This window comes from Saimiri boliviensis, chromosome 2 (assembly GCF_048565385.1).
Source record: "Saimiri boliviensis isolate mSaiBol1 chromosome 2, mSaiBol1.pri, whole genome shotgun sequence".
Lineage (NCBI taxonomy): Eukaryota > Metazoa > Chordata > Mammalia > Primates > Cebidae > Saimiri > Saimiri boliviensis.
Window position 1 is genome coordinate 90659645 of NC_133450.1, and position 13761 is coordinate 90673405.

Consider the following 13761-nt stretch of genomic DNA (forward strand, 5'->3'; position numbering starts at 1 on the left):
CACAATGCAATGTTGTTCTAAAACTGTTAACTTTCGTTGTCGTTTTAATTTTTTAACGTCTTACTGTGGATGGCATTTAAAAGTAGGCAGGAGGATATCGCTGTATATACCGAGAGGTTGCATCGCTTCTTTTACAAGCCTACGGTTTGAGTGCACGCGCGTGCGCGCTTTGGTTTTTGTTTGAGCTTTTATTATTACTTAGTCTCAGTTTACAATAAGAGCTCTGACTCAGAAATCAGACTGTCTGGATTTGTATCCCAGTTTCACCCCTAAATAGCTGTGCGGGCAACTTACTCCCTTCTCTGTGTCTGTTACCCCCACTGTGAAAGGAAGCAGCTGCTATGGGAAACTGCTATTGAAGAATTATAATAATATGCAGCATATGATAGATATTGTGGGGGCTGTGCACTCACAACGTGGCTAGCACATAGGTAGTAAGGGTTATGTAAGTTACAGCTTTTCTCCAGAGGGATTTAAAAGTCTTCCCTCTTGAAGTGTCATGTATTGATCACCTCTGCTTGGAACACACTACTCCAGACCCTTATCCCACCGAAATTTCCGGTGGGAGAGGTCTGGAAATGCCACTAGCTGGCTTATCTGTGAAAAAGTACCACATATATCTTCAAAAGCAGTACATCCAAGAACCTCGGAAATTCAATCCCGCAAGTCACGATTGCTGAAGTTCAGGCGAAGTGTTGTGTGAAGGAGTGATCCTATATCCTTATTTCAGACACGTGCACTTTTGCCCATCTGCTTACCCCTGCCAGGAATACCTCTTCTTTTCTCCCCTCTCTGTGTGGTCTACTCTCAGTTCACTCACGTTCCTCCTTTGAGCTCCAGTAAACTATATAAATACCTGGTTCTTATCCCATGCTACCTGTAAGGTGACTTACCTGGATGTGCACACACATATCTCTGTAGGTAGGTGTTTATATGTATCTCTTTTCTCTGTCTACATTACGACAGCTACCTCAAGGCAGAGACTGTTTCAATACCCTCTTAGTATCACTGTCTTCAGCACATTACCTTGCAAGTATTCACCTGACAATTGCTAGCGAGAGACTCAAGATAATGTAGATTGGTTGTAAATTGTTTTTTCACTAACATACTCTTAAGCTAACTTTTAAGCTTAATAGTGTCCATTTAATCTCTACTACAAATAGAATTAAGTTGACATTTACAAAAAAATACAAAAACAAAAGAACTCCCTTGCCACTTTTCACTTTCCTCCCCATTGCTGCCTCCCACAGACATGAAAGGAACTACAAACTTGATTCATAATTAACAAGGTTGTATATTAGATCTAAAAATGGAATTATGGTCAGGTGTTCGCAAGCATACAAAATCAATTCTATTCAGGTTATCTATTCTTTATGCCTACTGTTGCCAAACACTGCATTATAATACAGGAACTAATTTTCCTCCCTAATTTTACTAAGGCACGAAAGAATAATGACTTATCCTGCTTGCCAAATGCCACTCGCCCTTGTCCTCTGTCATTGTTTCATTCTACTCATTTCTAAACAAGCTTCTTGCTTTCTAGCTCTGAATTAGATTCCTCTGGCTGGGTGGAGTCTATTATTGTGGCCTGTGTTATGTCACACATCAACAACTAAATTTATATAGTTGAGGGAGAGAAAAAAGCTGAAACACATTTTTACACACAACTAATAAATCTTGTAAGGCAGGCAGACAAGTCGCTATGTCTCCAAACCTCCCCACCCTCCCAACTGCCCTCCTCACCAAATGCCACTTTGAGCTGGCTCATTAGTCCAAAGTAAGCCATTTGCCATAACAGCTTGTATATCTCCATGAAAAAGTGTTCTCAGCAAGTTTAAATATTAAAACTAATGTATTCAGATGGTTCCACCAATAAAATGGTCACAAATCGGAAAAAAGGTTATGCTTTCCAAAGTATCCATTACACATTAATAAATAATGCTGTTCATTCACATGCCAATTAAAACAAACTCGGCTGTCAAATGAAGTTAGAAGCAAGGAGCTCAATGCTGTAATTGTTTTTCCAGGAAAACTCCCAATGTCATCAGATTAAGTGAGATGGGCTGGGTTGCCCCTATTCTCTTTTTAAGCTAGCAGTGAAATTTTCTCCCCTCCAGTCTAGTTCCCTGGATTTTCTTTCCTCTTTGATTCTTTTGTTTTCATTGCAGGTATTCCAGAAGCAGTTGAAAGTCATCGCCCACTGCTCCCTTATGTTGCCAACAGAATCTCACTTCCCCCTACTGTTTTGATTTTTCTCTCGCTTTCTTTTTAGAGCAGGTGCTGGTACTTCCTCCTCCACGAGTGCTATTTCATTATCTCCTTTCTAATGTTCTTCAGCCCTCGTTGGTTCCTTTGCTTTCCCTGAACACTTCTGTCTTCTCAGAAAAACTGTTAATTGACACTCAGAAAGTGGACCACTAAAGATGGGGTGGACCTGCCACATGGAAAGTCTGGAAACTAAGTTGCCAGCATGAAGAGGAGTCTTGGCTGAATATATTACAGTTGTGTGGCTTATGATCGAAGAGCTGTCCTGGGCAGAGCCAGAAAACATCCCTCATACCACATAGTCTGATGTTTTGCCCTTAGGCAGAACAGCTCCTAACAGCACCCCCACCAAAGTCTGAGCATCATTCTACAAATGCCTTGTCCAGCAGTGAACATTCTATTGCAGCCAAGCAAAGTAAGGAGTATCAACGGCACATTTTGCTATCAAGCAAAGCAACAAAATGATGCCTTGCAGCTTTTATGGCGAAACAAACACAAATGATGTAATTGGGAAAAGCTGTCTCCTAATAGGAGGAAAAAAGTAAAGGGCAATCCTTTGAGTTGGAGTGATGACCACCATTCGAGGGTCTGGGATCAAAGCCCCAGCCAGACATCAAAGCCCATTTGAGTCTAATGCCAAAAGAGCCACAGTGAATTAAACTTCGTATGTAAACTAATTATAGCTTGACCCCACAATCAGGCTTCAGTGAGCACACAGGGAAAGAAAGATCTTTTGAAACAAAAGTTCAAGAAAAAAGAAACTTGGTAGCAAAACGGGGCGACATCATGGCCCTGAAAATTTTAAACATCTTTTGAGGGCAGAGGGGAATAGGGGAATACCAGAACAAACAGCAAAAGTTTGACAATGCGGATCTTGTTTGAAAGGCTATGAAACGACTATTTCCATCCTCTCTGACTGGTGCACAACCAAACATGACCAAATAAATCATCATAGAAGAAAAGGTTATCTTTTAGCTGTATTTTAGTGCTGTTAAAGAGGTTGTATGTAACCAGGTTTTGTTGAAGAAGCACAGGGCGATTCCATGAAGTTTGGCGATAAGTTCTTCAGGAAGCTCCGACTTTCTCATGCAGAGCACTGTGGATTCCAAAGATTCTAGAATGTCTGGAAGTAAGCTGTATTCCCCACCGTCTTAGTCACTGATTCAGGTGATTAAGGCTCCACCAACTTCAGACTTCTGTCCCTTAGCTCTGCCATTTCTACCGGTCATCTTTACAGAGAGAAGGTGAAGAGTACCATGTGTGCACATACCTAGAGCTACATGCTGTGGTACTACAACCATGAAAGGATTTCATTCCAAAGCAAAATTTAAAAGTGTTTCAGAGACAAGTGGCTTTTTTTTTTTTTTTTTTTCAGACAGGCTGGAGTGCAGTGGCACAATCTCAGATCACTGCAGCCATGACTTTCCAGGCTCAAGTGATCCTCCCGCCTCAGCCACTCAAGTAGCTAGGACTACAGGCTAATTTTTGTGTTTTTTGTAGAGATAGGGTTTTGCCATGTTGGCCAGGCTAGTCTTGAACTTCTGAGCTCAGGCAGTCTACCTGTCTTGGCTTCCCAAAGTGCTGGGATTACACAAGTTGCTTCTTTAAATAATTGTATTAGGTGCATTTTGCCCTTATTCTGCTTTATTGGGACCATTTCCCTGATTATTTAAAAATTTTAGGCCGGGCGCGGTGGCTCAAGCCTGTAATCCCAGTACTTTGGGAGGCCGAGGCGGGTGGATCACGAGGTCGAGAGATCGAGACCATCCTGGTCAACATAGTGAAACCCCGTCTCTACTAAAAATACAAAAAATTAGCTGGGCATGGTGGCACGTGCCTGTAATCCCAGCTCCTCGGGAGGCTGAGGCAGGAGAATTGCCTGAACCCAGGAGGCGGAGGTTGCGGTGAGCCGAGATCGCGCCATTGCACTCCAGCCTGGGTAACAAGAGCGAAACTCTGCCTCAAAAAAAAAAAAAAAAAAAAAATTAATTTCACAAACTGGCAAACAATTGTATATATGATTTCATGATTCATAGACTCTTTTCAATCACATTTTTGTAAATAAATGTTAGTGTTTTCTTTTTTTTTTTTGAATACTCACGACATTTATTGAGTACCTAACATATATACTAGGCACTGGGGATACAGCAGTGAGCAAGTCAGATACAGTCCCTATATTCATGGAGCTTATGGTCTAGAAGGTAAATGGGACACTAATTAAATAATCACATACATAAGTGTGTATGTGTGCATTTACAAATTGTGAAACTATCACAATTTGCAAAATAATATTTTAAAAGCAGATATATTCTATGATTATATCCAAAAAGTCATACTCAAATGACGTTACAAAAATATATTATTGACCTTTATAATCCTTAAATTTTTTTCCGGGAAAGGAGATCTTATATTTTACTTTGTATTATCTCATTTTTTTAAATATTTATTCTCCTTAAAGCCACATTTGAAATTTCTTTAGGAAGATACTTGCTGCATACCAAAACAGTTCAATATTTCATCTAAATATCTTCCACTGAAAGGGAGTAACTAGTACGTGTAAATAAGCTTTAAGGAACTTACTACTGCACTGATCTACTTACTACCTTTTCCTCAGAATAATCCCAGAAAGGTGAGAGAAAGCATCACTCCAACCCGTGGTACTATGAGCAATTTCCAGTATGGTTTCCTGCTCGTTTCTACATAAAATAAGAGGTGACATTTGAGGGGAGAGCCCTAGATTATTAACATGAAGTGGAGGAGTTTGATTTGGGATATAGACATTTGGTCCAACTTTTCCATCTCGTTTCCTCCTGAGAACCCAGCCTCTCTGAGGCCAGGCAAGAGCTCAAAACAAGCTCCCACACTGATTTCCTGGCCCGTGTTTGCCTCCAAGACCCGCACAGCCTCTTTAATTAAGACCCATCAGGGGCTGAGAGATGCCTGTGGAAAAGCCTGGAATGCCATTATCACCCCGGGAGAGGCTGAAAGCGCACACTGCTGGCCGGCTCAGGTCGCCTTGCCCCACGGGGCGCCGCCTCCTCTAATCCCGTGGCACCTCCGCAGGGCGCGGTGTGAAGAGTAGCACATTCACTTCAAACAGAAGTCGGGCCCAGAGTGTATGTTTGGGCTAAGGGGAAAGATGGGGGTCGTGAAGAGACTCAGATTCAAAGAGAAGTCGGCTGGGATGACAGTCAGTGGGTGCGTGCGGCTCAAAGACCTGAAGGGACTCATAGAAAGCCTAGGGGCTCCGTTTTCATCTCCCTCCGGCCGCCCCCCTTCCCCCGCCACCCCAGGGACTTCTCCCTCCTGAGCCAAGATGCTTTGAAGTCCTGGAGGGTGGTTTAGACAACAGATGGGACAATTCGCTTCTGTTCAGTTTGGTCCTATAGAGGAATTTGGTTGACCCACTCTTGGCTTTAATAGAAGCTGTTTTCTTAGGAGAAAGAATCCGATTCTAACATGGCACTTACTGAGGTGGTGGAAAGAGAGAGATTTTTGGAATCCCACCAGTTTGGATGAACTCCTGCTGCACCACATTCTGCCCCTCCATGACATTCACCATACACTGGTTTTGCCAACTTTGACCCCTCTCAGCCTTGTTTTTTTCATCAGTAAAATGGTGCCTAAACCTAACCTAATAGGGAGGTGTGGTGATTTCTTCCTTCCTTCCTTCCTTTCCTTCCTTCCTTCTTTCCTTCTTCTTTTTTTCTTTCTTTCTTTCTCTTTTTTGTAGAGACAAGGGTCTCACCATACTGCCTAAGCTGTTCTCAAACTCCTAGGCTCAAGTGATCCTCCTCCTGCCTGGGCCCCCCAAAGTGCTGGGATTGCAGGCCAGTGCCACCACACCCAGCCTGTGATATTTCTGATAATAAATGTTGGTTGCCCCCAAGTTCCAAATGTTATACACACATGTGCACACACACACACACACACACAGAGAATATACAATTAAGGACATTCTTAGGAGATTAAAATTATCATTAGCCATCACAATGGCCTTGACAGCTTTCATAAGGCATATGCATCCCATTGTTTTTAAAAACTCTTTATTTTGAGCTATAAGCAGATCCACCCATTGAAGGACAAAAATATGGGGACTGCAGTGCTGCCGAGATAAAACCCAGGGGCCCTGCCCTTTGAAACCATATGGTCCAACAGAGCAGCAGCAGGGTATACGGGGAAGAATATAGATTTTGGTCAGGGTTCAACTCTTTGAACAAGTTGTTTAACCTGAGCCTTAGCTTCCTCATTTGTAAAATGGGCTTGCTCTTAATTCACAGACAGCTAATGTGAAGGGTGTGGCACGCAATAGATGCTGGAATACGGTTTATGAAGCTTACTCAGCCTCTTCCTTTTTTGCATAGCCTCTTTTTATGGAAAATTTCAAAACACCAAAGTAGGGAAAATGGTATAATAAATCTCCATGAACCCATCACCCAAATTAACAATTGCAGATTATAAACAGGGCCCATTTAGAAATGAATATTTTGACAATTTTGGGACTACCAGATATAAGACAGTTACAGATTAGAGATGTAATTTTATCATTAGTTTAGTGCCAGACGTATAATAAGCACTCAATGAATGCTAGATGGTATTATTATCTTCACTATCTTTTTTTTTTTCTAAAATTTATCCAAAACCTTTGCATACACCATATGTAATACATCTTTCATCCAAAGAGCACAGGAAGATTTCCCACAATCCTTATAATATATGATGGTGTGAGGAGACAAAGATACCCTAAAGTAAGAGCAGTGAAGTGATTTCTCTCAGCCACTCAGGATAAGACTCCAGTTACTGCCCCTCTGCTTCTCATTGTTCTGCAGAGAGTGAGCTCCTCTTGAGAGCTGAACCCACCACTAATGCAGCTTTCCTTCTCCAAGTTGAGTGGCAAGACTGGGTGAATGCTTCATGACGAAAATCATAGTGTCGGGGCCTGACACAGTGGCTCACGCCTGTAATCCCAGCACTTTGGGAGGCCGAGGCAGGTGGATCACAAGGTCAAGAGATAGACACCATCCTGGTCAACATGATGAAACCCCGTCTCTACTAAAAATACAAAAAATTTGCTGGGCATGGTAGCGCGTGCCTGTAATCCCAGCTACTCAGGAGGCTGAGGCAGGAGAATTGCCTGAACCCAGGAGGCAGAGGTTGCGGTGAGCCGAGATCGAGCCATTGCACCCCAGCCTGGGTAACAAGAGCGAAACTCTGTCTCAAAAAAAAAAAAAAGACCAGCCTGGCCAACATGGTGAAACCCCATCTCTACTAAAAATATAAAAATTAGCTGGGCGTGGTGGCCCACACCTGTAATCCCAACTACTTGGGAGGCTGAGTCAGGATAATCACTTAAACCCAGGAGGTGAATGACACAGTGAGCCACTGAGATCACACTGCTCCACTCCAGCCTGGGCAACAGGTCTTCCCCTTCTCTCTATATATATATCATAGAGTGTGGAACAAAGTACTTTGAGGAAAAGAATGCATTAAGCCAAATTAGCTTGCTAATTAGTTAAAGCATTCCCAATGTCTAGATTAGGTTTCCTTTATTTTGGGTGTTTCAGAGCCATTTTTCGAGAACTAAATTTACTATTGTGAAAAGAAAAACTTTGGACAAATTAAATTTAACAGAGTTTTTTGTGTGTGGGTGGGTGGGGGTGTTGGAGTCTTGCTCAGCCTCTGGGTAGCTGGGACTACAGGCATGCGCCACCATGCCCTGCTAATTTTTGTATTTTTAGTAGAGACAGGGCTTTCACCAGGTTGGCCAGGGTGGTCTCGAACTCCTAATCTCGGGTGATCCACCCACCTAGGCCTCCCAAAGTCCTGGGATTATAGGCATGAGCCACTGTGTGCCCAGCCTACTAGAGTTTTATTGAGCAAAGAACAATCTTGAATCAGGCAGCACCCCTTCCCACTCCACCAACACTGCCCCAACAAGAAGAGGTTCAGAGGAACTCCCAGGGCTACCACGTGGTCAGATAACATTCATGGACAGAAAAAGGAAAGTGCCGTGCAGAAAACAGAAGTGAGGTACAGAAACAACCGGATTGGTTACAGCTTCGCTTTTGCCTTTTCGAACAGGATTTAAATAGTTGGCTGACTGTGATTGACTAAAACCGATCTGCTATGATTCACAAGTCCACCTGGACATCCAGTTAGGTTAAGTTTCACTATCTATGGAGAAACCTTTAGTCTGAACTTAAAATATATGTAAGGAGGTCAAAACTCTGGTGCTGATCAGAAGTGAGATTATACCTGTGAGTAGCCACTGCACTGCAGCCTAGGCAACATAGTGAGAACCCATCTCTATTTCTTTTAAAAGGCAAGGAGGCGGCTTTAGGCTAAAGTTAATTTAACACAATATTACATAAATTAAAATTATGGCCATTATGCATAGAAACACTGAAGCCAAGAATGTGACTTCAAAAACTCAGAAGTGAATTCTTAGCTTAATTAATGTGGCCTCTCTTGTTCAATTCAACTCCTCACGGGCAGGGATAAATTCTGTATCATCGCTAACTCTCTCAGAATGAAACCCAATATGAAGCAGATACTCAACAAAAGCTTATTTAATGTAATCACCTTCAAAGCAGATTGAGATCGAATCCCCATCTGTGATACACCAGAACGACTGACCTTGGAAAATTCTATAAATTTTAGACATTTAGAAACAAACCAAAAACGGGTGCTTTTCCTGTCTGCTTCACTTTCAAAAATGTCTCTTGTGAGTTTGTGCCTCATAGGAAAATGTGAGGAAACAGGAAAAAGAGAAACTGTTCCATTTCTGAAAAGGTAAGAATAAAGTCTGATTAAGACAAAAGACATTTGGGCGCAGTGGAGTTAAAACAAACTCAGACCCGCTCAGCCCGTTTGAAGTTGACAAGAAACAGAGAATGACCCACAGGCCATTGCGGAGCATTTAATCAGCATGTCTCAGTGCAGCGGCTCCATGGGTAGCCCCAGCAAGGCCTATGGGCACTGCACGAAAAACCCAGCCTATTTTTACCTAGAGGGCATTTCTACCTGAACGTGTCTGTGTGTGTTGTGTGTGCATATGAGGATGGGGAGTGACTTTCTTAATTGCTCACAGCAATGGAATTAATTCCTAAGAAGATTCTTGAACAACTGGTTTCACTTTGGTTTGTCATTAATTCAAGTTTACCCCTTTGTTATAATTCTAAGCACATCACAGTCCTATGCACCTCGGAGAAGTTTAATGAATGTCTGTTGAATTGGAGGAAGGGGTAGAAATCACTAGCGGAATATGAAATAAATACTATGGAGGCAGGGCGCAGTGGCTCACACTTGTAATCCCAGCACTTTGGGAGGCTGAGGCAGGTGAATTGCTCAAAGCCAGGATTTCGAGACCAGGCTGGCCAACATGGTGAAACCCCATCTGTACTAAAAATACAAAAATCAGCCAGGCGTGCATGGTGATATATGCCTGTAATCCCAGCTACTTGGGAGGCTGAGGCACGAGAATCACTTGAACTCAGGAGGCAGAGGTTGCAGTGAGCCAAGACTATGCCACTGTACTTTAGTGTGGGTGACAGAGCAAGAATATGCCTCAAAAAAAAAAAAAAAAAAAAATACCATGTCCACTAGGGAAGTTACTTTGGTGAGGGCTTTTCTAACATTTTAAAAGTGTTCAAACTCCAAGCCCTTCTGTCCTGCTGAATATGTACCCAGCAGACCCAAATATATTCTGACTGATCCTGGGCTCTTCCCAGGATTTTCCCAGGAAACTTGGATCATATCTTGCCAATTGCCAGCAGCTGCTTCAGTCAGAACAGAGGGAGGAAAACTTGGTTCTGCTGTGCTGCGGGGGTGTCCCTGTGTGTATACATCGCACTGCACCATGCACCTGGGGGATTTCACTAGTTTAGAAAAAGCAACACAGAAAAAGAGCCTTGAGCTTCCATGCGTACCTTTTCCTTCCCTTTTTAGCTCATCTCTACATGAAGGAATTCACTTTCTGTTCTTAATAGAGCTGAGCCCGATTTAGAATTACAGCACATATCGCTCTTGTATCCTCTACCAGTTGTGTCTTCTGACATTATCCAAACCACATCACCCAACCCGTTCCTCCCTCCTTCCCTTTTAAATATTCCCCCTCCTCTGAAGAACCCCAATAAGCATCTTGGTGATGGAAGGTATTAGAAATGAAAGAGGATCCTTGGCACACCAGGTCCTGTTGAAGAAACACAGAAAACTGAGAGCAGTTTAGCATGTGACCCACACAAGGATTTTATATGTTAATAACTCAAGGAAGGAAGAATGCAGATACATACGGCCTGTGTTCCTATATATCACCAGGTAATTGCCCAAGGTTTTGGTCTTTACCGAAACTGTCAGTTTTCCTTCCAAAAGAAGATAAAATTAGCTTTTTTTTTTTTTTTTTTTTTGCTTTTTTTTTCAGATGGAGTTTTACTCTTGTCGCCCAGGCTGGAGTGCAATGGCATGATCTCAGCTCACTGCAACCTCTGCCTCCCAGGTTCAAGTGATTCTCCTGCCTCAGCTTCCCAAGTAGCTGGGATTACAGGCACCCTCCACCACTCTCAGCCTGTTTGAAACCCGGCTAATTTTTTGTATTTCTAGTAGAGACCCGGTTTCACCATGTTGGTCACACTTGGTCTTGAACTCCTGACCTCAGGTGATCTACCCACCTCAGTCCCCCAAAGTGCTGGGATTACAGGCGTGAGCCACCGTGCCTGGCCTCTAAAATTAGCTCTTTTACATTTCTCCTAGGTTATCACAAAGAACAAAAATCCAACGCCAGGTGATGATGTTTGAGTCTTCTATGTATCCCTTCTACTCTGAGTTCAGACAGGAATCCTGTTAGAACAATGTGAGTAATGAGGCTACATTTCCTATTGACCCAGCTGTTCATAAACAAAGCTCTTCCTTCTAGGAAACGCAGTGACATTTAAATTGGTGCAAATTATCAGCCTCAACTCATCTGAATTTCTATCATCTGAATTTCATCTGAGCACTGTGCTACTCATTCAGGAAATGGGAACCACAAGAAGTGTTCCATTTTTTTCAAATTGCCTCCAGATGTGGTATACAGAAGAATCTTTATTAAAATATCACACAGTAGCCAGAGTTCCATAATTTCTTCTGTCACCTTGGTCAGAAGATGAATAACAAACCAGTGATCACAGAAAAAAAAGCTCTGGGTATTGTCTGGGATCAACTTTAAAATTGCAAAGGCCTCACCCGGCTTCCATAGGCTCCAGCCTCCCTACCTCATCTGGTCTTTATTCCATAGTGCCTTATTACACTATATAATTATTTATTACGTTCCTTGTTAATTGCCTGTCTCTTCTGCTAGAATGTAAACTCCCTAAAGGCAGGCATCTTGTTTTGTTCACTAATATACCTCCAGGGCCTAAACCGTGCCTGGCACACTGTGGTTGTTCAAATAAGTGTGTATTGAGTGAATGAAAAAACAAGTCAGTCTCAATAGAGCAAGATCTCTCGTCTTGACCTCAAAATTGACACAAATGCCACATGACCTATTCCATATAGGCTGCTAAGGGGTCATAGGATAATCCCAATCTTATTTCCAAATACCCTTCACTTTCTCTCACCCCGTTTATCTTGCTTCTCTTCCCAAAGCACCTATTTTTATCAATGATAACCCAATCGTTAGTCCTTACACTAAAATGCTTGCGTCTTCTATTCCTTTTACCTCTTTTTTCATCCCCCAGGCCACTAATTTATCAAATTCCTCGAGATGCTTCCTTTCAAATATCTTCAATTTGTCCCTTCCTCTCTATTCTCTTTGCCCTTGTCTACACAATTATCACCTCAAATAGACTCTTAATTGGCCTCCCAGCTCCTAGTCTCTGCCTCCTACAGGTTCTTTTGCATATCATAGGCATTGTTTTCATCGCAGCTGTTCTCTCCCAAAGCCGTCTGTGATCTGGCCCACCTAGCGAACCCTACCTCCCTGAGTGGTCAAATGGTCAGGAGTTAAGTCTGGAAAAAATAGAAAGTGTCGCTTAGGCAAATGAGTTCCTGTGTGTAGGGTGAAGAAAAGGGGCCAGAGACAAGACCATAACTGCCAGGCAAAAGCATTGTTTGAACTCTGTCCTGGGAGACGTGAAGGACAAACTGTTAGAAGGGGTCTAGATCAAGGGAACTACGAGATGAAAAGGGTGATTTAGGAAGCATAATCGGGTGAATGGGTAGAGGTGCCATTTGAGGGAAGACTGACTGGAGGCAGAATTCATAGATGAGTTGCAAGCTATTTGATTGTTGGCTGGGCGTGGTGGCTCACATCTGCAATCCAAGCACTTTGGAGGCCTAGGCAGGCGGATCACCCGAGGTGGGGAGTTCAAGACCAGCCTGACCAACATGGTGAAACCCCTGTCTTTTTTTTTAGTATATGTGCTGCCAAAGCGAGCACGAAACCTCTGTCTTAAAAAATAAAATAAAATAAAATAAAATAAAAGATATTTGATTGTTAATTCAACGGTTACCTCCTGAGTGCCCATGATATCTCAGGCAGTGTTCAAGGTACCAGGGATGCAGCAGGGAACAGTAATTTCTTGGGAGTCTGGGAAGAGAAAGATAGACAACACTGAAGAAGTCACCCACAGCCCTCTGTCCTTGTGCTCACCTGGCTGCTTTTCCTGGCCCCAATTTCTCAGATTTAAAATAAGCTGCTTGCCAGGCTAGTCATCAGTTCTCTCACTCAAAGATATTGCTCTTGAAGAACTAGACCAGGTTAGCTAGAATAAATGAAGGAAATGTTTCCTCCCGTTCAAGAGTCAACAAACTTTTTCTTTTTTTTTTTTTTTTTTTTTTGAGACGGAGTTTCGCTCTTGTTACCCAGGCTGGAGTGCAATGGCGCGATCTCGGCTCACCGCAACCTCCGCCTCCTGGGTTCAGGCAATTCTCCTGCCTCAGCCTCCTGAGTAGCTGGGATTATAGGCACGCGCCACCATGCCCAGCTAATTTTTTGTATTTTTAGTAGAGACGGGGTTTCACCATGTTGACCAGGTTGGTCTCGATCTCTCGACCTTGTGATCCACCCGCCTCGGCCTCCCAAAGTGCTGGGATTACAGGCTTGAGCCACCGCGCCCGGCCATCAAACTTTTTCTGTAAATGGCCAAATAGTAAATATTTTGAGCTTGCATGCCCTACAGTCTTGGTCACAACTACTCAATTCTGTCATTGTAGCACAAAAGTAGCTACAGACAAGTAACAAGAGAACATGGGTGTGTTCCAATAAAACTTTATTTATAACAATAGGGGTGGGGCATGTGGCTCACACCTGTAATCCCGACACTTTGGGAGGTCCAGATGGGTGGATCACCTGAGGTCAGGAGTTCAAGACCAGGATGACCAACATGCTGAAACCCGGTCTCTACTAAAAATGCAAAAATTAGCTGGGCGTGGTGGCACATGCCTGTAATCCCAGCTACTTCAGAGGCTGAGGCAGGAGAATTGCTTGAACCCGGGAGGCAGAGGTTACAGTGAGCCAAG